The sequence below is a fragment of the Heloderma suspectum genome, chromosome 4 (assembly GCF_057233095.1).
Source record: "Heloderma suspectum isolate Gila_16-S chromosome 4, 16-S_ref, whole genome shotgun sequence".
Taxonomy (NCBI): Eukaryota; Metazoa; Chordata; class Lepidosauria; order Squamata; family Helodermatidae; genus Heloderma; species Heloderma suspectum.
Genome location: NC_139461.1, coordinates 85,102,086 through 85,122,895, shown reverse-complemented (window position 1 = coordinate 85,122,895; position 20,810 = coordinate 85,102,086). Strand labels below are relative to the sequence as shown.

Here is a 20,810-nt window from a genome sequence, read left to right as displayed (position 1 = left end):
GTTGCAAGAGGTAGAAAATGCTTTCTCCCACAGGGCTAATAAGATTTTCTGAGGTGATTTAGATTGGGGAAACAGCGTGAGGGCTTAAACATTCCCTCCCCCAGCACCACCACTGCAAAAAAATCTGATCACCTGCAACAGTTTTAAAATTAAAACTAAATTGGGGAATCCATTAAGAAATCTCCCATGTTACATTGCATGCAGTTTTTTTTCTGTGAGCCAAACACTTCAAAATGCCTATTCAGGAACCTAAACAGAATATGTAACCTTCTGAAAAGTTAGCCCTGTATTTTAGAACTGCATAAAACCGCTTTTCCCCCCTAAGGCTCCAACCTATGCATATTTGAACACAGTGGGAAGTGCTTCCCAGGGTTTCAGGGTTCTAAACTTAAACCACTTGAGTCTTCAGTAGTCCCATCCATTTTCTGCCCAGTGACCTTGTAAGTCTACAAACGAGAAATATAAGTTTCTGTAAGGAGCTTTAACTTTTTAGGTCACAGAGAAGGAACACAAAGAATGTATATACCACATACAAACATGTTTTGACCTCTTTCAAGTCCCTATTTTGTGACTAACACAGCTGCAACAATACTTAGAAGCCCACACAAAATTTACTTTTCACACAGTTTATGAGTAAACATTCAGATACAATTCAACTTTTATCATCAGAAGTCTACTTCTAACTTATGTTGGAAGAAAGAACAAATACTGAATGTTTCCTCTCTGAACTGTTTTAGAAAACTGTTGCATATTCCGATTTCCCCAAATGCTGTACAGCAACTAATTTCATGAGTTAATACATGCTCATACTTAATAGCACGTTAGCAAAAAAGAAAAATTTAGCTTAACTGGATGGATTATCCAATTAATTTTTTTATCTTGTTGTTCACCGCTCCGAAATCCTTGATGTGGAGCGGTATATAAATACTGTAAATAAATAAGGGAACAATCCTATGGCCGCTAGACAGCGGCTAGACAGCCATAGGGTATGTTGTTTCCCAGGAACTGACCTCAGAGCCCACGCTCCAAGGTCAGTTCCTGGAGGCAGCGCAGGACAGCCCTGTCCTCCACACTTGCAAGAGGAGCGTGGAGCGGCCAAAAAGGGGCATGGGTGGGGGCGTTCCAGGGCGGGTGGAAATGCCTGTACAACTATGTGTCATACAGCAACCTCCTTCCCCACTCCGTCCTCCCGTGGCTAGACAGCTGCAATCGGCTGTCTAGCCAAAAATGCAGGGCAGGAGGAGCACAGAGGGAACGATCCCCTCTGTGCTTCTTCTGCCCTACTTCAGACAGTCACCTCCGAGTTCAGAGGTGGCCACCTATCTGGATGGGATTGCACCCTAAATAAATTTTAAAAACACATCTTAGCACTACAGGAAAAAGGGCACAACCCAGCAAAAGTCAAACACTTTTTGGTCCCATGATTTCTACAGGAGAAAGAATATCTCATGGGGTATCTCTCCCACTGAAATCAGTGGGATCAAAAAGTGGATTGTGCCTAAAACTGGCTGAATTGTGCCAGAAATTGCATACAGGAATATCACTTCTTTCCCTTGCTCTGGGAAGGCATTTGCCTTTGTGACATCCGCAGCGGGGTCCATAATTTTGGGGTGTTCCTGCCCATGCCAGCTTGGCCAATGCTGGGCTGAGGAATGCTGGCATGGAGGAGCAGCCATCCATAACTCTGAAGTCAGGATATAATTTCAGTCTCATAACAATGGCCAGCACTCTAACACAAAGGAAGCAAACATAGATGGGATGGAACACTGAACATGGAACTTCCAAATCAGCCTGAGACTGGAGGAAGGAAAATTTTCTGTGGCAGCCACAAACACATCTGAAAATGGGACATGCATAGAACTTCTCTTTTTACATGCTTTAACAATCTTCAAACTGAGGTTGCTTGCACAATGCAAGCTGTATTTGCTGTGTATATACATTTATTTATTTCTATATTGCCCAATAGCTGAAGCTCTCTGGGTGGTTCACAATACATAAGTTTATACATAAAGCTTGATTTAAACATTACTGGTATAGCATTGTTCTTACTTCCCTTACAGATGCCGTTTTTTCAAGTGTTACCAGAGCTGTGGGAGAAACATCCAGCCATTGGGTAGCAACAACTTTACAGCTCTGGAAACAAATGAACTGACCTACAGTTTGATGTTTTCAAAACCTTTAGGAAAACTGCTGCGACCTCTAACACTGTCATTCTGTGTGACCAGAACAATGAGTCCCTTGCAAAAAAAGTTAACAAAGGATCAAACAAAACAACATCTACCATAAGTAACCTTTCTTAGCAAGTTTTTGGTGTTGACAGCGATAAGCAGCTGCCTTATACCGAGTCAGACCAACTGCACATCTAAATCAGTATAGCCAGCCATGACTAACAGCAATTCCCCAGGGTCTCATGCAGAAGTATTTTAAAATATTTTAACTAGAAATATGGAAGATTTGCCCTGGGACCTTTTATATATGCTCTATTGCTTATAATTAGCATGATCACAACCCTAAACATCTTTAAAACATACTACAAGATATCTTTCCTCAGCCTGACATGATACGTTTGGGTTTTCATTAAATACTGTAATTAACAAATATGACAAACCATGTGAGAATGGGATTAAAAGCAATCTACAAGCTATGGTGTTATAGCACTACACATCACCTCATTTCCCAAGTATATCATATTCTCACTCTAAATAACACTTTGATTTTTATCCAGCTTTACTATAAGGAATTATACTCAAAGTACCTTACAAAAACATAAAAACAAGTAGAAAATAAACAGAACAGTCAAAACAGACCAAAAGACAATTACAAAAACTACAATTAAAACTATAAAATTGCACATCAGATATAATCTTACTAGCGGGGAAAAAATAATTAAACTTTAAAAGCCTATTTCAAACAGGTGAATTTTCAAAGCCCATTTGCAGGAAGAGAGGTAGTTCGACAGATCTAACTGGAGGAAGGCATTCCAAAGCTTCAATGCCACAACTGAAAAGGTCCTTATTATATGCCTTTGAAATTTCTAAGGACGAAAGGACAGAAAGCAGAGCCTCTGAAGCCAATCTCAGGGCTCGTGAAGGTTTATCTAAGGCAGTTCTTGAGATATCTTGATTCAAAGCCATTTAGGGCTTGAAATTTAGTCAAATAGCCAAATAAGTGCTCACTGGGCATTATATGGTCCAATCGCTCTCTGGTCTCCAGTCAGCATTCTGGAAGCCACAGTTTGGGCCAGCTTTTATTTTTGAATTGTCTTTCAAGGCAACCCCAAACAGAGAGTATTGCAGTAATCTAACCTGGATATAGCTAGTGCCTGAGGACAAGTCTGATTTCTCTAGGAAAGCTAGAGCTGGCAAATCAGCCAAAGCTGGTAAAAAGCATTCTTGGCCATAGCTGCCTGCACATTTAGGGAAAGCACCAGATCAATGTCAATTATCATATACAACAACATCATGGAGAATACTGATGGCATAGCTTACATTTTGTACACAAGGAGCATAACCAGTTTAATAAAACAGAATAGCATGTCAAAGAACACAGGTAAATTTAGACTCTTTCTCAATTGCCCATTTCATGTATGCTACTGATACAATGAAAACTGCTGCTCCAAGTCTCAAAGTCCCTGATGAAAGCAAGCAATCATGTTATCATAGGCTTGTCTCCAAAACACATACAAATTATCTCTCTGTGTGTGTTTTAAAATACCAGTTCTCAACATTTCAATCTTTTTGTCATACTCAGAGAATATCAAAGAAACCAAAGGTGAGTATGGAGTGTATCATGTGGGTTCATATATCTTTAACTTGAGAGATGTTGGGAAATAGAGAAAAACTAAAGCAAGGGATGTAGGACAGAACAGGGAAAAGGACAAAACAGGAGAAAGGCTGGAGCCTTCTCCAAAAACCCACTTGCAAAATTTCATAGGCTGACTAGCACTTGTAGTCAGCAACTAAAAGTCCAGCGACATTTTCCCACCCATTCATTTCCTCCCACACAAACCTCACCATAATTAAAAGCAACAGTGACTTGGCAGAATCCAAATTATTATTCATCTCAACTGCACACTCCATGTCAGAGAGGCAAGAAGGTTCTTAGGAAGTGGCCAATAAAGGGAGGCATTTTGGAGAGTGAGGGTTATGCTGAAGGTCATAGAAAGCTTCTAGGCCACTAGCTGCTTATTCACATTCTCTCTCTCTCTCTCTCTGAGAGAGAGATTGATTTGTGGGTATATGGATATCTATACATATGGACTCCTGCTGTGTACATAATCAGGGCTGAAAGACAGATGCGGAACGAAGAAGCGTCTTGCCATTTCATGAGAACAACAGCCGGAATACAGACATATGGGCACAGCTTTTGAAGATGTCCATTTTAAAAAAGAATTCTCATTTGTGTTCTGCACATACAAATGATCATCTAAAGTTGGATACGTGGAAGATTGCAACTGTGGCTTATGCATCTACAAAAAATGCATTTTGCAATATTTCTAATAACAGAAATTGCCCCTGCAGATTTCCATGTAATCCTACTTCAGGTACTTCTTTGCTCCGATGATCAGAATACTTGCATAACCAGTTATTCACAGGTATTAGTCAGATCCAGTAACATATGTACCAGCTTTAAGCTCATTCATTAATTACCCTTCAACCATCTGATCATAGTTGCGAAGAAGCATGAGGGCAGGTTCCAGATTCTACTACCAATCAGTGTGAACAGATAAAACCACGTGTGGAACGATGGGTAGAAGATACCCTGACAGTACAAACATACAAAAGGGCTTATTCCCAGCCATGTGTGCGCACAGGACTGCAGCCTGAAATCATTTAATGCAGCCTATAAGACTCTGATTGTGTGTATGAGGCATGCGTCTTACCCATCCCACCCGACCCCCGTATATACCCCACTACAAAAAGAGGCCACTAAGAAAGACTCTTTAAAAAGAGGGGTGGGGAGGAGCCGTCTAGGTCCCAGCCAAGCCCAACCTTCCCCAAGCTGGTGCCCTCCAGAGGTGATGGACTATAACTCCCAGGGTGGCTGGGGGATGCTGGGAATTGCAGTCCATCCCGAGGGCACCATCTTGGGGAAGGTCGCTCCGGGCTACTCGATTCACCCCAGCGCGCAAGAGGGCGCTGCACAGGGGTCCGCGCGCATGCGCGCTACGGGGCGCGCCTCAGCGAATGCCCCTCCCCACCGGCTACAGAAGGGGCCACTTTCCTTCCCCCGCCGCCCCCAACCCGCCTTGTGGGGGGGGGGGGTGCTGCCGGGAGAGGGAGAGGAAGAGGGAGGGGGAGGATCCGAGGCACGGGGAGCCAGCACTGACCTGAGGGAGTGGGGTGGGGGATCCCATCGCCTGCAGGACGGCTGCGCTCAGCTCGGCTCCGGCCGCCGGTGTCATTCGGGCCCCGCTTCACGCCCCATCCCGCCGCTGCCTGCCGCGTACAAGGTCGGGTCTGGGGAACAGCAGGCGGCAGTCCCGAGGCGCATGCGCACCCGCCCTTCTCTCCGGTCCGCTTCTTCCAGCCCTTCGGCTATCGAGGGCAGAGGCCGGAATTAGGCGGCGCACGCGCATGACGCGCAGGGAGGGCCCTCATAGAAGCCGAGCAGCGGAAAACGGGCAGGGTTTTTTTGCGCCTGCGCATTCGTTCCGCCTCGTCTGTCTTACCTGCTTACATAACGGGCAGAAAGTCCAGCTCGTGCTCTCCCCGCCCCTTTTCGGACTGATGCATTGAGGGAGATGTAGTTTCTCTCGGCGCGGGAGGAGGGAATTCCGAGCCGCGGTTACGCACGCGCAAGAGATGAGCGCGAGGACGAATGCTCGCCGTGCCTCGTTCCGGGGCTGGTGTTCGCGTCAGCGGCGCCACGGCGCCATTAACATCGGCAGTCCCGTATCGTTGTTAAGAGCGGTGTACGCATTTGGAGGGCACCAGCTTGGGAAAGGCTGGTCTACGCCAGTGCAAGACAGAAGGTAGATCTCCAGATTTTTTTGGACTTCAACTCCCGGAAGACCCCGCCAGCATAGCAAATAGGCCGGGATGCTGGCAGCTGAAGTCGAAAACATCTGAACATCTACTTTCTGCGCACCCCTGGCCTAGGGCATCTGCTTCGGAAGAAAGCCTGGGTATATTGAGAAAGTGAAACTTGTTCAGCCGTCACACTCTGTCTTCATTGGCCAGGGTCTTCTTGATGCACAGGAACAGTAGGAATAGCTGATTCCACACAGAGGAACGGGTACTTGTATTCCCAGTGATGCAAAGCTTCCTGCTGGAGGAACTATGACCTTTTCATCCCGTCCTTCCTCCAAGGAGCTCTGCGCAACATACATGGTTGTCACACATGCAAACACACTCCATGCTATTTCTTAGGCTGGTTTCATTTGTTCCCTTACTTTGTTCATCTTCACCCTTCTTACCCTTTCCTTTAAAAAAAAAAAAATGTCGAGTTTTGGAGTAAATTCAACAGCTGCTTGGTTTAAATATTTTTTTCAGATTTCCTCATAAGTATGGGAATTTAATTCAATAAGGGCACAATCCTATGCATGTTTAGACAGAGAAAAGGCCTACAACTCTCAGCATGCCCAAGACATCCATGCTATCTGGGGCATGCTGGGAGCTGTAGGGCTTTTTTCTGCCTAAACGTGCATAGGATTGCACCCTAAGTGTTTCAATCCATTTCCACCAGACCCAAGTATAGACCTTGAACTTTTGGACCCCTATATTTGTGTGGCAGTTTGCCACCTGCTTTGTGTATTCATTTGAGATGCAGCTTTCTCAGTGAGTTCTTTGTTGTAATTTCTGTGGTAACGTAAGAAGTCCACCACAGGAATGTGTATGCTTCTATTCAGCAAAAGCTACCAAGGTAATGGCTGTAAACACCCTGATTAGTCTTTATAAGCAGCCTAGTATCTGCGGTGTGTTGCATAATCATGTAGCTACTACCTCACTTCCTGTATTTGGAAGCAATATAGATTTAATGCCAAGAGTTCCAAACCAGTGTCACATGCATTTGTAATAACATGTCTGCAACAGCAAAGGTAGTTGAGTTCATCTCTTCAGATCCACTCTCAGTTGAATGCAAAAAGGAGCTGTTACTTACTCTCTTAGGAAAGGCAGTGGATGCTGTAGCTAACAAACACACTGAGACATCTCTCATTTCTGATGTAAGCAAACAGGCAAGAGCATGCTAAGTTGCACTGGTTTCTTGTGAAATTCAATATGCTGAGATCAGTCTGTCTCTTTCAGGCCCTCTAATCTGGATCTAGTTACTTCAGAAATAATCTTCCTCCCTATTTCCCAATTATTGGCAAGCCCACACAACATTAAACCAGTCTCCTATTGCTACACTAGGGCCTCAAGCCAACGTTATAAATTAATGAAGTGAAAGAGTTGAAAGAAAAGGTATGAAAGTCAAAGAGAATGATGACTTCATTGGTTGCTCATGTTACACTCATATTTATAAATATTTCAGTCCTTGCTGCTCTTTTGCTTTTTTTTTTTTTAGAATTAGACTAATATTCCAGCCATTGCTCTTTCCCTCCTTCTCTAACAACTAAGGCACATGGCACTGATATAGGGCAGTGATTTCAAAGCTAGCAAGACCCACAACTGGAATTGAATTCTTGTTCACAATTCACCTTTGTTAATTACTTCATATGAGAACCATTCGTCCTTTTAACTTACTTTCTCAATATCCCAACACATGTCATTGGCCTGGTGATCCTCTTATAATGTTCTTGGGACTAGTGGCGAGTTCTGGAACAGTAGTTGGGAGCTAACAATATTGGACACTGAGTATTCTTAAAAGATAAAACCCCATGATGTACAGTCAGGGCCAGAAATATTGGAACAAGGATAACTGTTTTGGCAGTTGGCCTCTGTACACCACCATGTTGAAGTTGAAAGGAAACACACCCAGATGGGAGCAAAGGCAGGACGTTCAGCTGTAATTCAAGGGGTTTGACAAAAGTGGGGCACTAACCATTCAGGAAGGTCAGCCAGTGGCATACACACACACCCATCGTTGGTGGCTCATAAGTAATGGAACAAGCCAACATCATTTCAAACTTAAGGATCGCCTTTAATACCTGGATGAAAATTTTTTGCAGTCAATGACTGCCTGAAGTCTGGAACCCATGGACATGACCCAATGCTGAGTTTCCTCCCTCGAGATGCTTTGCCAGGTCTTTACTGCAGCTGCCTTCAGCTGCTGCTTGTTTGTGGGTCTTTCTGCCTTCAGTTTTGTCTTCAGTAAGCGAAAAGCATGCTCTATTTGGTGGAGATCAGGTGACTGACTTGGCCATTGAAGAACATCCCACTTCTTTGCCTGGAGAAACTCTTGGTAGCTTTTGCTGTATGTTTTGGGTCATTATGACTCAGGGAGTCAGAGAGGTGCCACCATAACTGTGGTCACGGGCAGGGGGAGGTATGGCGTTGGGGGATTAACAGGCCAGATGAGGAGAAGAGGGACTAGACACCTTACAGCTGTCCCCTCTTCTGGTTCTTCCCCCAACCTGATGGTTCCTGGCAGCCTTACCAGTCTGCCCTCGGGTCTGATGGTGCTGCTGCTGAATGCCAGGTCGGTCCAAAATAAAATCCCCCTCATCCATGATTTGATTGTGGATGAGGGGGCTGACCTGGCATGTATTACTGAGACCTGGGTGGGGGAACTGGGAGGGGTCACTCTCTCCCAGCTGTGCCCTCCTGGGTACTCGGTGCAGCACCAACACCGACTTGAGGGTTGGGGAAGGGGGGTTGCCATGGTCTATAGGAATTCAATCTCCCTCTCCAGGCTTCCTGCTCATTCGAGCGCAGATCTTGAGTGTTTGTACCTTGTGTTGGGTACCCGGGACAGATTGGGGATTCTGTTGGTGTACCGCCCACCCCACTGCCCATCAGGCTCCCTGCCTGAGCTGACGGAGGTGGTCTCGGACTTGGTGTTGAGGACCCCTAGGATGGTGGTCCTGGGGGATCTCAACTTCCACGCTGAGGCCGCTGTATCCGGGGCGGCTCAGGACTTCATGGCCGCCATGACAACCATGGGGCTGTCCCAACATGTCATTGGCCCAACGCATACAAAAGGACACACGCTTGATCTGGTTTTCTCGACTGGGCAGGAGGATGGTGATCTGAAAGTGGAGGAATTAACATCTGTCCCTTTGTCATGGTCAGATCACTTCCTGCTGAGGTTTAGACTCCTGGCGGCCTTTCCCCTCTGCAAGGGTGGGGGACCTATTAAAATGGTCCGCCCCCAGAGATTAATGGATTCTGATGGATTCCAGAGGGCTCTGGGGGATTTTCCGGCTGGTATGGCTGGTGCTCCTGTCGAAGCCCAGGTCGCTCTGTGGAATGCAGAGATGACTCGGGCGGTTGACACGATCGCACCCAAGCGCCCTTTCCCTCTGAGCAGAGCCCGGCCAGCTCCTTGGTATACACCTGAGCTGAGGGCAATGAAGCAAGAGGGGAGACGGCTAGAATGCAGGTGGAGGAAAACTCGTGCTGAGTCTGACCGAACACAGGTAAGAGCCCACTATCGAGCCTACTCTGTGGCGGTGAGGGTGGCAAAGAGACAGATCTTTTCCACCAGCATTGCATCTTCTCAGTGTCATCCAGCGGAGCTTTTCTGAGTGGTTCGCGGCCTGTTACATTCTGGGCCAGGGAGAGAGATGGTGGAACCCTCAGTGACATGCTGTGACGAGTTTGCACGGCACTTTGAGGATAAAGTCGCTCAGATTCGTCATGAATTGGACACCACCATTAATGCAGTTCCATTGGTAGAGGCGTTCAGAGCACTGTCTGGTCCAGTTTTATTGGATGAGTTTCAGTTACTGAGGCCTGAGGATGCGGACAAGGTGCTTGGCCAAGTCCGATCGACCACTTGTGTGCTTGACCCTTGCCCTTCATGGCTTATTAAATCAAACAAGGAGGGGTTGTCCAGCTGGGTCCAGGAGGTTGTAAATTCCTTCTTGAGAGAGGGAGTGGTGCCTGCCGCTTTAAAAGAGGCAGTAATTAGACCACTCCTGAAAAAGCCTAACCTGGACCCAGAGGATGTTAACCATTATAGGCCAGTGGCCAACATCCCCTTCCTGGGCAAGGTGCTTGAGCAGGTGGTTGTAGGACAGCTCCAGGCACTGTTGAATGAAACGGATTATCTAGATCCATTTCAATCGGGCTTCAGGCCTGGTTTTGGAACGGAAACTGCCTTGGTCGCCCTGTGGGATGACCTCTGCCGGGAGAGGGACAGGGGGAGTGCGACCCTGTTGATTCTCCTGGACCTCTCAGCGGTTTTCAATACCATCGACCATGGTATCCTTCTGGATAGGTTGTCTGGGTTGGGAGTAGGAGGCACTGCACTACAGTGGTTCCGCTCCTACTTGGATGGCCGATTCCAGAAGGTGGTGCTGGGGGATTACTGATCTGTGCCATGGCAATTGTGCCATGGGGTTCCACAGGGCTCTATTTTATCCCCCATGCTGTTTAACATCTACATGAAACCTCTGGGGGAGGTTATCCGGAGGTGTGGGCTGAGGTGCCATCAATATGCAGATGGCACCCAGCTCTTCCTCTCTTTTACATCAAAACCAGGTGAGGCAGTGACTGTTATGAATCAGTGCCTGGGCACGGTAATGGACTGGATGAGGGCCAATAAACTGAAATTCAGTCCAGACAAGACGGAGGTACTTTTAGTGGGTGGTTCGTCTGCCCGGCTAGGTGATATTCAACCTGTTCTGGAGGGGGTTGCACTCCCCCTAAAGGATCAGGTTTGTAGTTTGGGGGTGCTCTTAGATCCAGAACCGTCACATGAGGCACAGGTGAACTCAGTGGCACGGAGCAGTTTTTATCAGCTTAGGCTGGTATACCAACTACGCCCTTATCTGGACAGAGATAGCCTAGCTACAGTTATCCATGCTCTGATAACTTCTTGTCTGGATTACTGCAATGCGTTATACGTGGGGCTGCCTTTGAAAACGGTCCGGAAACTTCAGCTGGTCCAAAATAGGGCAGCAAGATTGTTAACAGGGACTGGCCTGCGAGCTCATATTACGCCAGTACTTTTCCAGCTGCACTGGCTGCCAGTCCATTTCTGGGCCCGATTCAAAGTGCTGGTGTTAACATTCAAAGCCCTTAACGGCTTGGGGCCAGGTTACCTGAAGGATCGCCTCCTCCCATATGTGCCTGCCCGGACCTTAAGATCATCATCAGCGGCCCTTCTCCGTGAGCCCCTGCCAAAGGAAGTGAGGCGGGTGGCTACTAGGAGGAGGGCTTTTTCTGCTGTGGCACCCCGGCTCTGGAATGAGCTCCCTAGTGAGGTTCTCCTGGCGCCTACATTGTATTCCTTTCGGCGCCAGGTGAAGACCTTTTTATTTTTCCAGGCATTTTAGCATTTTAGCTTTCTACATTTTTATCTTTGCTGTTTTAAATCTGTATTTTAAACTCCTGCACTGCTGCTAGGTTTTATTGTGGTTGTATTGTTATATTGTGGTTTTAATGTTCTGTATATTTTAAATTGTTTTATTGTGTGTTGCTTGGATTTAATTTTTGTGAACCGCCCAGAGAGCTTCGGCTATTGAGTGGTATAGAAATAAATAAATAAATAAATAAATAAATAAAAATTATCCATCTGCGATATGAAGCAGCGTCCTGTCAGTTTGGCAGCATTCGGCTGAATCCGAGCAGAAAGTATAGCCCTATACACTTCAGAATTCATCCTGCTGCTTTTATCAGCAGTCAGGTCATCAATAAACACGTGACCCGGTTCCATTGGCAGCCATACATGCCATGCCATAACACTGCCTCCACCATGTTTGACAGATGATGTGGTATGCTTTGGATCAGGAGCTGTTCCTTTCCTTCTCCATACTTTTCTCTTCCCATCATTCTGGTACAAGTTAATCTTGGTTTCATCAGTCCAAAGAATCTTATTCCAGTTTGCTGGCAAAGGCTAATCTGGCCTGTCTTTCTTGAGCGTTACCAGTGGTTTGCACCTTGTTGTGAAGCCTCTGTGTTTACATTCATAAAGCCATCTCTTGACTGTAGATGTTGACAATGACATGCCTACCTCTGCAAGAGTGTTCTTGACCTGGCTAGATGTTGTGAAAGGGTTCCTCTTCACCATGAGCAGAATTCTGCGGTCATCCACTTCAGTTGTCTTCTGTGGTCTTCCAGGCCTTTTGCTGTTGCTGAGCTTGCCAGTTAACTCCTTTTTCAGGATGTTCCAAACTGTTGTATTGGCCACTCCCAATGTTTTTGCTATCTCTCTGATGGGTTTATTTTGTTTCCTCAGCCTAATTATGGCCTCCTTCACTCACATGGACACCTCTTTGGACCTCATGTTGAGCTGTTCCACTGAACAGCTACCAAATGCAAATGTAACACTCAGAACCACCTCCAGGCCTTTTATCTGCTTGATTGGTCATGGGGTAGCCAGGAAACAGGCCACACCTGGCCATGCAGCTGCTTGCCAGCCATTTGTTCCATTACTTATGAGCCACCAATGATGGGTGTGTGTGTATGCCACTGGCTGTACTTCCTGAATGGTTAGTGCCCCGCTTTTGTCACACCCCTTGAATTACAGCTGCAAGTCCTGACTTCGCTCCCTTCTGGGTGTGTTTCCTTTCAACTTCAATGTGGTGGTGTACAGAGGCCAACTGCCAAAATAGTTATCCTTGTTCCAATATTTCTGGCCCTGACTATATAGTCATCATGACAGGTTTGGCACAAATGAGTTGGCAAATTCTCTTAGCCATGTGCTTGTTGCACCTGCACTTTTATGCACATATTTTCAATCAGGATTCCAGGTAGAAAGTATAATTTTTACAATGCACACACAAAAGGTACATGCTTTTATTAAATTTGTTGTATAAAGATGACACACAGACATCCCAAATAAGCTCAACATAGTGAACTGTTTTCTTCAGATTAACTATTTATATGGCTTTAAGTGGTTTGGATCCTATATGCCTAAAGGCCACCTTTCAAGTGTCTAATTGCAGTTTCTCAGGTCAATTTGAGAATATTCTCTTGCTTATTTATTCTAGGCGCTGAGTTTGGAGCGGCTTCCCAATAGCAAATTTCCCACTGTTCTCCATATTGTTTAGCCACAAGCCTTGGCACTTCAAAGGCCCTTAAGAAGCTGATCATTTAAAAATAACTTTAGGGAATTAGCTGGCAAGAGCAAGAACAGGGAGAATGCAGTACTGTTCTTTTGGAGCCCATTTACTCCCCAGCAAGGTTTTAACCTTAAAAAAAATTGCTGAAGAACAATTAAAGATTAAAGTTTTTGAACAAAGGAAATTTCTTGTGGATTCCTGTTCTCTGTGTTTCACAGAGGTCATATGGAGCCTTCAGGACAGCACCTGTCCTGGAGCAGCAGGCAGGGTCCAGTTATGTAGGTTTTCTCCAGGGGGAGGGGCTACCTGCCCTTCCAGACCAGACTTGAAGAGCAGAAGCAATAACAAACATATGGCACGACAGGCACCAACCTGTACTAATAATATTCTATAAATAGAAAACAGTAGCTAATGAGAAACAGAGAGAGAGAGAGAGAGAAATACAAGAGAGGCCAGACTAGGAACCATCCCAGGAGCCCCTGCCTGCTTCCTCCCCCACGTGTACGACATGTGGGAAGACTGTTGAATGTGTCCTGATCCATTGGAAGACACAGTAGTGGGTGGAATGCACTCTGACAGAGAAGAAATTTATGGCAAGAAACTTCCCTTTCTCTTGAGGCTCCCAGAAAGCATTACAGAACATTCAGGATGTATAAGAGCAGTACCATCCCAGCAGGTGCACTGGATGTAGACCCTCTGCAGGACCTTTCAGCTAAATGCAGAATCTGCAGTTGAGAACACATCAATTTTGTGATGTTTAGCAAAGGTACGGAGGAAAGCCCACACGGCTGCTTTATAGATTTCCCCACTGGAAGCATTCCACCGGGGTGACCAACTTGTGGACCTCCAGATGTTTTGGCCTACAATTCCCATCAGTTCTAGCCAGCATAGCCAATGATGAGAGATGGGAATTGTAAGCCAAATATCTGAAAGGCCACAGATTGCCCACGCCTGCACTACACCATAGGACTGCTGAGACAGCTATCCCTCTAAGCCTAATGGGAAAACAGCCTTCTAGCATCATGGCTCAGTTCCTTAGCATCTAAGGAAATGAGCCATGATGCTAGAAGGCTGTTTTCCCATTAGTTGGTAATCTCAAGGCTACTGGGAGATTATGGACACCAGAGCCTCCTTTCCTAAGGATTCATCATAAATGACAACAACTCTGTCTTATATAAGGCTATACTATCAAAGAAAGAAAGAAATGCCCTACACACAGAGAATCTGAGCCAGCTCTGTGCCAAGGATGTAGTGTTGGAGCAGAAGGAAGATAAGACAAGTTTCTGTGACGTGTGAAAAAACAGTTGATTTCATAAATAAAGGTCAGATCAGTTCTATAAACAATCTTATCTTGGTGGAAATGCAGAGCGGTGGATTAGAGGGCAAAGCCCCCTACACAAAGGCCCATCAAGCTGAGGTAATGGCAACCACAAATATAGTCTTAATTGTAAAGACTTTAGACAAACAGGTTGCCATTGGTATAAAAAGGGCCTTCACAGCCACAACGTCTTACATGAAATTTCTTCATGTAAGAAACGTAAGAAAAAAGAAACCTCCTCCCCCCTTTTTCTTCCCTTTTTTCCCCGAATATTATAATGTTAGAAACTGAGGATGTTGTTGTATTTTTATTTTTTTATTTCATTTTTTTGGTAGGTTTTGTAATGTTTTCAGTTTGTTTTGTAAAAAATTTGCAATAATGTTTTTTTAAAGTTTCATGTAAGCAACCTATGAACCACTAGTGGACTACAGAGGTTCCCCTCCTTGAGGAACCTATATACACTGGATGGTTAGCAATGGGTCCCTTCCCCTAACAGAATTGAGCTGCCACCTGGTCTCAAAGCATGCTGCTGCTCACACCATTGGTGAGGTCTGTCTGTAAGAACTCCAAGGTTACTTGAATGTCCTTGCCTGCTAGAGGAGTGCCAGTGCTTTGAACCTGGAAAGATAAGCCTTCCAGGCAGTCCCATAAATGTGGAGACCTGGCTGGAGGACAAGGGAGTGGAAAGCATACCTCCCAGAAGATACCAACTAGATAGAGAAAATACTTCTTCTTGCAGGCCATGGAATGCTGTAAATGCTGCCAGCAATTTCATAAACCCCTTCTGGGCTGAAAAGAGAACTCAAAATCGTCAAGAGTTGGAAATCGGTGGAGACACACTATTGACAGATCTATACATGCAATGGAAGTCTGAATCCTGGTGCACTACTGTAACTTCAGGATGGAAAGCTCTGTGATCATTAATTTCTCATGCAATGATTGCGTCATGTTAGGATTCAATGTGCTGAATATTGACATTTTTAGGGTTCCCATTAATTGGCCATTGAGTGCATCTGGAAACCTTACCTTGAAGATCAGCATCTATCTTAACACTAAAATAATCTGCTGGTGATAGGAAGAGAACCTAATCCTTGGAAATTTAACAAGTACTTGCAAAACATACGGCAGTATCCAATTCTGCCGTGTGCCAGCAGGACCCAGTGCCAGTGCAATGGGAAGGTAGCATTTCCTAAAGCAACCAGAAATGAGCCAAAACACTTGTTTCCAGAACAGCACAGGTCAGCAGAGCTCACAGAAGGGAGATCCACCAACCTGTCCTAAAACAGAAATGAGCATTTCGACTAGTTTCTGGGGTTGCTCGAGGAAGGGCTAGTTGCAATAGTGGTGGGTCCCAATGGCACAATGCAAACAAAAGAGGTGCAGGGGCAGGGTTGTTGCTGTTGTAGTTTGAATTAATTTTTTATTGTAAATTTCAGCAAAACAAAACAGAGCATAAAAAGGTTGGGGGGGGGAGAAAAAAACTCTCTCTCTCTCTCTCTCTCCTACACACACATACACACACACTATAACGACATGCATTAAAAGTATCAATTTCAATTGGCGACAGCATTCTAGAAAAAGTGGATTATACATAAAGCTCAATAAAAGCAGACCAAGTATCCATTCGTGAGTGGTGCCTATGTACCATCCTTTCAAATGTTGATAGCGTTGGTAGGTCCTCAATCCATTCCATGAAAGGAAGTGAACATTTATCCTTCCAGTGTTGTAGTATCAGTCTTTTCGCTGCCATAACAGTGTAGAAAATCCATTTATGCTGACCATGCATTAATTTCCAAGAAGCAGGTAAATAATTTAAAAGGGGATACTGCGCATAGTCTTTGTAGCATTTTCTGTGCCCACTGGTCTGATATTGTCTGTGGTGTACTACAGTACTAAAAGTGCTAAAAAAAACCAAGCTCCGAGATAAGAAATCAAGACACGTATCTGACTGATTTAGATATCATAGACACTCTCTTGATTCTCATCTTCATGAAGGGAGAGGAGAAAAATATTAATATGTGGGTAGTGTACGAGAGATGGTCAGCTTTCTTGTAATGGAAAATACCTTCTTTCCTTAAAGAAGTTGGACACACTTACCTGAGAGTAAGCCCCATTGAAAACAGTGGGACTGAATTCTGAGTAGACACGTACAGGATTGCAGTATAAACCAATTAAAGGAAATATCCAGTTCTATAGTATTTCTGAGGATGACATATCTCCATTGATTTAGAGTGGGTGGAGAGATTGCATGATTCTGTGAGTTTGTATCAGCATGTAGCTTCCCACTGTAAATTTGATCAAAGATTGTTAATAGGCAATATCCATCAGCTCCACACCCAGTTTTCTTGGAACATTCTAAAAGTGGCATCTTCTCAAAAGCAGAAGCCTTTTATAATCTCCCTGTTGAGCATGCCAAGGAGTGCAGTGTTACAATTTAGAATAACGCTGAGGCATCTTCTACTGAAGCAACTAAAGTTAATATTGTAGATTCCAACAGATGAAGCAAATGTTGTAGCTTCCTGCCAGACTGTGCACTTCCACAGCAGGTGTTTTCCCTGGAATAGCTTCACTTTCTTTGTTCACTTTTTATGGGGTATCTATGTGATGTCATAATCTGATCATTGTTCTCCTGTATTTTCTCCATGGCTCTTCCATCTTTCTTTCTTTTTTTTAGAAATCCAACTTTTGGTGAAAAGAACAGAACAGTAGTGCAATTTCCACAGGTGTAGATCACCTTGGTGCTACTTTCCTAAGAGGAAGCCTTTGATATATGCAATGACATGAATGCACTGGCACATATCTTCTTCACCACACCTTCACTATTATCTTTCCTGCCATTGCCATTTTCTCAGCATGTTATTTAAAAAAAAAATCTTTTTATCCATGCTAAAATGCCTTTTGCCTATACTGAAATGTTAATGCAACTTAAAAAGGCATGTTAGTGCAAAGTTTAAAATGGCTTTTTCAACATTGCTTCCTTTCCAGACAGCCTTTTAGCCTAGCTTAAAAAAAACATAAAGTTACCTAAATAAAATTTTTTAAGATTTTTACTGAAAATCTTAAAATTCGTTTTATGACTTCTAAGATTTGTTTTTTTAAATGATGCATTGAATTGTTTTAATTCATGCTGAAGTGTTTAGTGTGCAAACCTAGGCACGTTTAGACAGAACGAAGTTTGACAACTTCTAAGATTTCTCAGCCTGCCATGCTGGCTGGGGAATGCTGGGAGTTGTAAGACTTTTTTATGCCTAAACATGCATAGGATTGCGCCCTTAGGGCACAATCCAATGCACATTTAGAAAGAAAAAAGTCCTACAACTCCCAGCAATCTCTGGCCAGCCGTGCTGGCTGGGAAAAGCTGGGAGTTGTTTAGACTGAGGGCGACTCTACACCTGCAGTTGATCACACATTCATGATCGGCCACTCATTGAAGTTTGTGGGTCCATTACATGACATCATCCTCCAGTCATGATCCCAACCATTTACCCCTGCCTACCCAGCATTATCCTCAAGCACAAAAAACATGGCATTTTTCCAGTCCGTGCAACAGGAGCGCCATGGCCTGCCCATGTATTTATCCCGTAGAGTGAATAAACTGCTGTGTGTTGGCAGTTGTGGGCGGTTTCTTTGGGTGTTGGAGGTGCTGTTATGATGGTGAAGGCAGTAACGACGGGCTGTGGGGCACGTTGCCTTGCTGGAATGACCCCTTTTCCCCTCTCCAAGGTCAGTTTTCTGACCTCAGAGAGGCAGCCAGCACAATTCTCTCTGTGCCAGCTGCAAGGGGTCAGGGGCCAGATTTCCAACTCCCCCTTCCAAGGTCAGAGCACTGTCTCCGACCTTGGAAGGAGTTTTCCAAGCCATCCTGTGGTCTCTGGGACACTTGCCCAAGGACCATAGGATTGCTCTCTCTCTTGGGAAAAAGTAAACCTTTGGGACAATCTTTTTGTTGTAGAAAAGAATATATTTTATAAGCAAAAATAAAATGGCTATCTGTAACCATGTACATTCTCAGCTGGCCACCCCCAACTATAAAATGTTTATAAGAATGAGAAAGGAGCTGTGGTAAGTTGCATCAGCCCAGATAGGCCACAGCATACCAAGCCAGTATGCCCCCATTACCTGCCATTCTCTGGGTGATCATCTGGGGAAGAAGGCTCCACTACAGGGCCCTGGACTTCAGCCCTGAGGTCCAGCCCTAGCTGCACCACTGTTCTTAGGGATAAAAGGAAAATAAAATATGGGAAACAAAAACTGTGGGGTGAAAGGAGAAATACCTGTATGTTTACATGAAGGTTGGTTCTGCTACAGGAGGTGCAATTAGGAGGAATTATCAGCTTAGCTGCAGCTTGTACAGAGCAGTTACTTTATATCTTTCAAATTAACTGTATGGAAGATAGTTATGAAATGCATTTCCTTTTTCAAAAAGGGATTTCTAGGATAAAAAATGTTCAGTTTAAGGGAAGAGTGAACGCCATTATAAACTCATGATTAAAAAAACATGGAAAATGTAAGGTAAGACTGCTACCTTCACTTGTGCACTGTGTAAGCAGCAGAGATGTTGCTAAGTACCACATCTTCTAAGTGAGCACAAACTTCTGTGCACCCACACTTTGCCATGGTATTTTAGCCCCAACCCTCATTTTCATAGCATGAGGCCAACAGTGAACTAGTATTACACATTTATAACATTTTGATAACATTAAAAAGATACTGGGTTTGGACAATCACGGGAATAAAAGAAACCATCGTGGCTTCTCCCCCAGCTCCTGTGTGTGCTACATGCATGACCACGATTTGCATAATTACCCACAATGCAGTGCGTGTTGCCATATTGTCTGAATCCAGCATGGTGTGTGGCGATGCTGGCTTCTTACCCATGTCACAACCCATGGCTTGTAGTAGGGCATGTGGTGCTGGTAAGAAGCCACCACCACTGTACACCATGCCAGGTTTGGACAACACAGCAACCCATGCTGCATCGTGGGTAATTATGCAAATTGTGGTCACTCATGTGGCATTTGCGGAAACAGGGGGAGAAGCCACAGTGGCTTTTTTTACCCCAGTGATTACCTGAACACCTATAGGGGCAGTGAATTTTTAAGAATCTTACCTCTTAAAACATTTTTTTGATCCTAGAATTTGTATTTATATAGGATTTGTATCCTGTTTCCTAGCGATACTCTCAAGGCATTTTCTGCAGTATGTGGTACCACAGAAGCTGGAGTGGACCAATTTCAGCAATTATGTAATTACTTTAATGTCCTGATTCTAAACACGTTTAGAATCAGAGGGCCCATTAATTTCAGATGAATGTTCTTCCAGGAAGGTATGCTTAGAATCAATCACCCAGCTCTAGATAAATTAGCAAAAACAGAAATGTTAACAGTGATTACCAGATCAGATTTCCAGAGGCTAGAAATTAAAGTGATCAACAGAGATTAGAATATGTTAGTACTCTACAATTCCTCTAGCAAAATGGCTTCATTTGGTCTTGTTTATCAGGACTACATGTTTCATCAGGATACAGCATTAATTTATGAACATAGACTATGACCAAACTACAATTTCCCGCATTGTTGCAGGTTTTAATGTTTTAATAAATTTTAATTGGTTCTGTAAGCCGCCTTGTGCTTTCGAACTGTGGTGCTGGAGAAGACTCTTACGAGTCCCCTGGACTGCAAGGAGGTCAAATCAGTCAATCCTAAAGGAAATCAACCCTGACTGCTCATTGGTAGGACAGATACTGAAGCTGAAGCTCAAATATTTTGGCCACCTAATGCGAAGAGAAAAGTCACTGATGCTGGGAAAGATTGAAGGCAAAAGGAGAAGGGGACGGCAGAGGATGAGATGGCTAGATAGCATCACCAATGCAATGAATATGAACTTGAGCACACTCCGGGAGAGAGCGGAAGACTGGAAGGCCTGGCGTGCTATGGTCCATGGGGTCACGAAGAGTCGGACACAACTTAACGACTGAACAACAAAGCTGCCTTGAGTGCCATTTTTTGGTAGAAGGGCAGGGTACAAATAAAATAAACAAATGAATAATAAACTTGGCCTCTGTCTTAGCCTGCTATTAGGCAGTTACTTATACATCACTATAGAAAGAAACACACACACACACACACACCATTGGAGCCACTTAATACATTCAGTAGGATCAAGTGGTAAAGCTTTTTTTGGACTGTTGCACTTTGGCCCTCAGCAAAGGAACTGTCATTTTGAACCCTCCAGCATTAAAAAACACTATCTAGACAGACACCTACCTACACATGGAAAAACAACATAACAGGAAGAAAGCTAGGTTGAACCCCCCTTGCTGATATGGGGAATCTTTTTCATAGGGGGGCATAAAAATGAGCAGTCTCATGCAACCATACC

At 44.5% G+C, this 20,810-nt stretch overlaps 1 protein-coding gene across 2 annotated transcripts in view; it reads right to left on the bottom strand.

Moving 5' to 3' along the window:
• The window catches only part of RALBP1 (ralA binding protein 1), a 34,792-nt gene extending 29,280 nt beyond the window's left edge, over positions 1-5,512 (bottom strand). For both annotated transcript variants that reach the window (XM_084849851.1, XM_084849850.1), the window contains exon 1: positions 5,330-5,512. The gene's annotated coding sequence lies outside the window, so the exon portion shown is untranslated. The remainder of the gene's footprint in view (positions 1-5,329) is intronic.
• Positions 5,513-20,810: the final 15,298 nt, after the last annotated feature.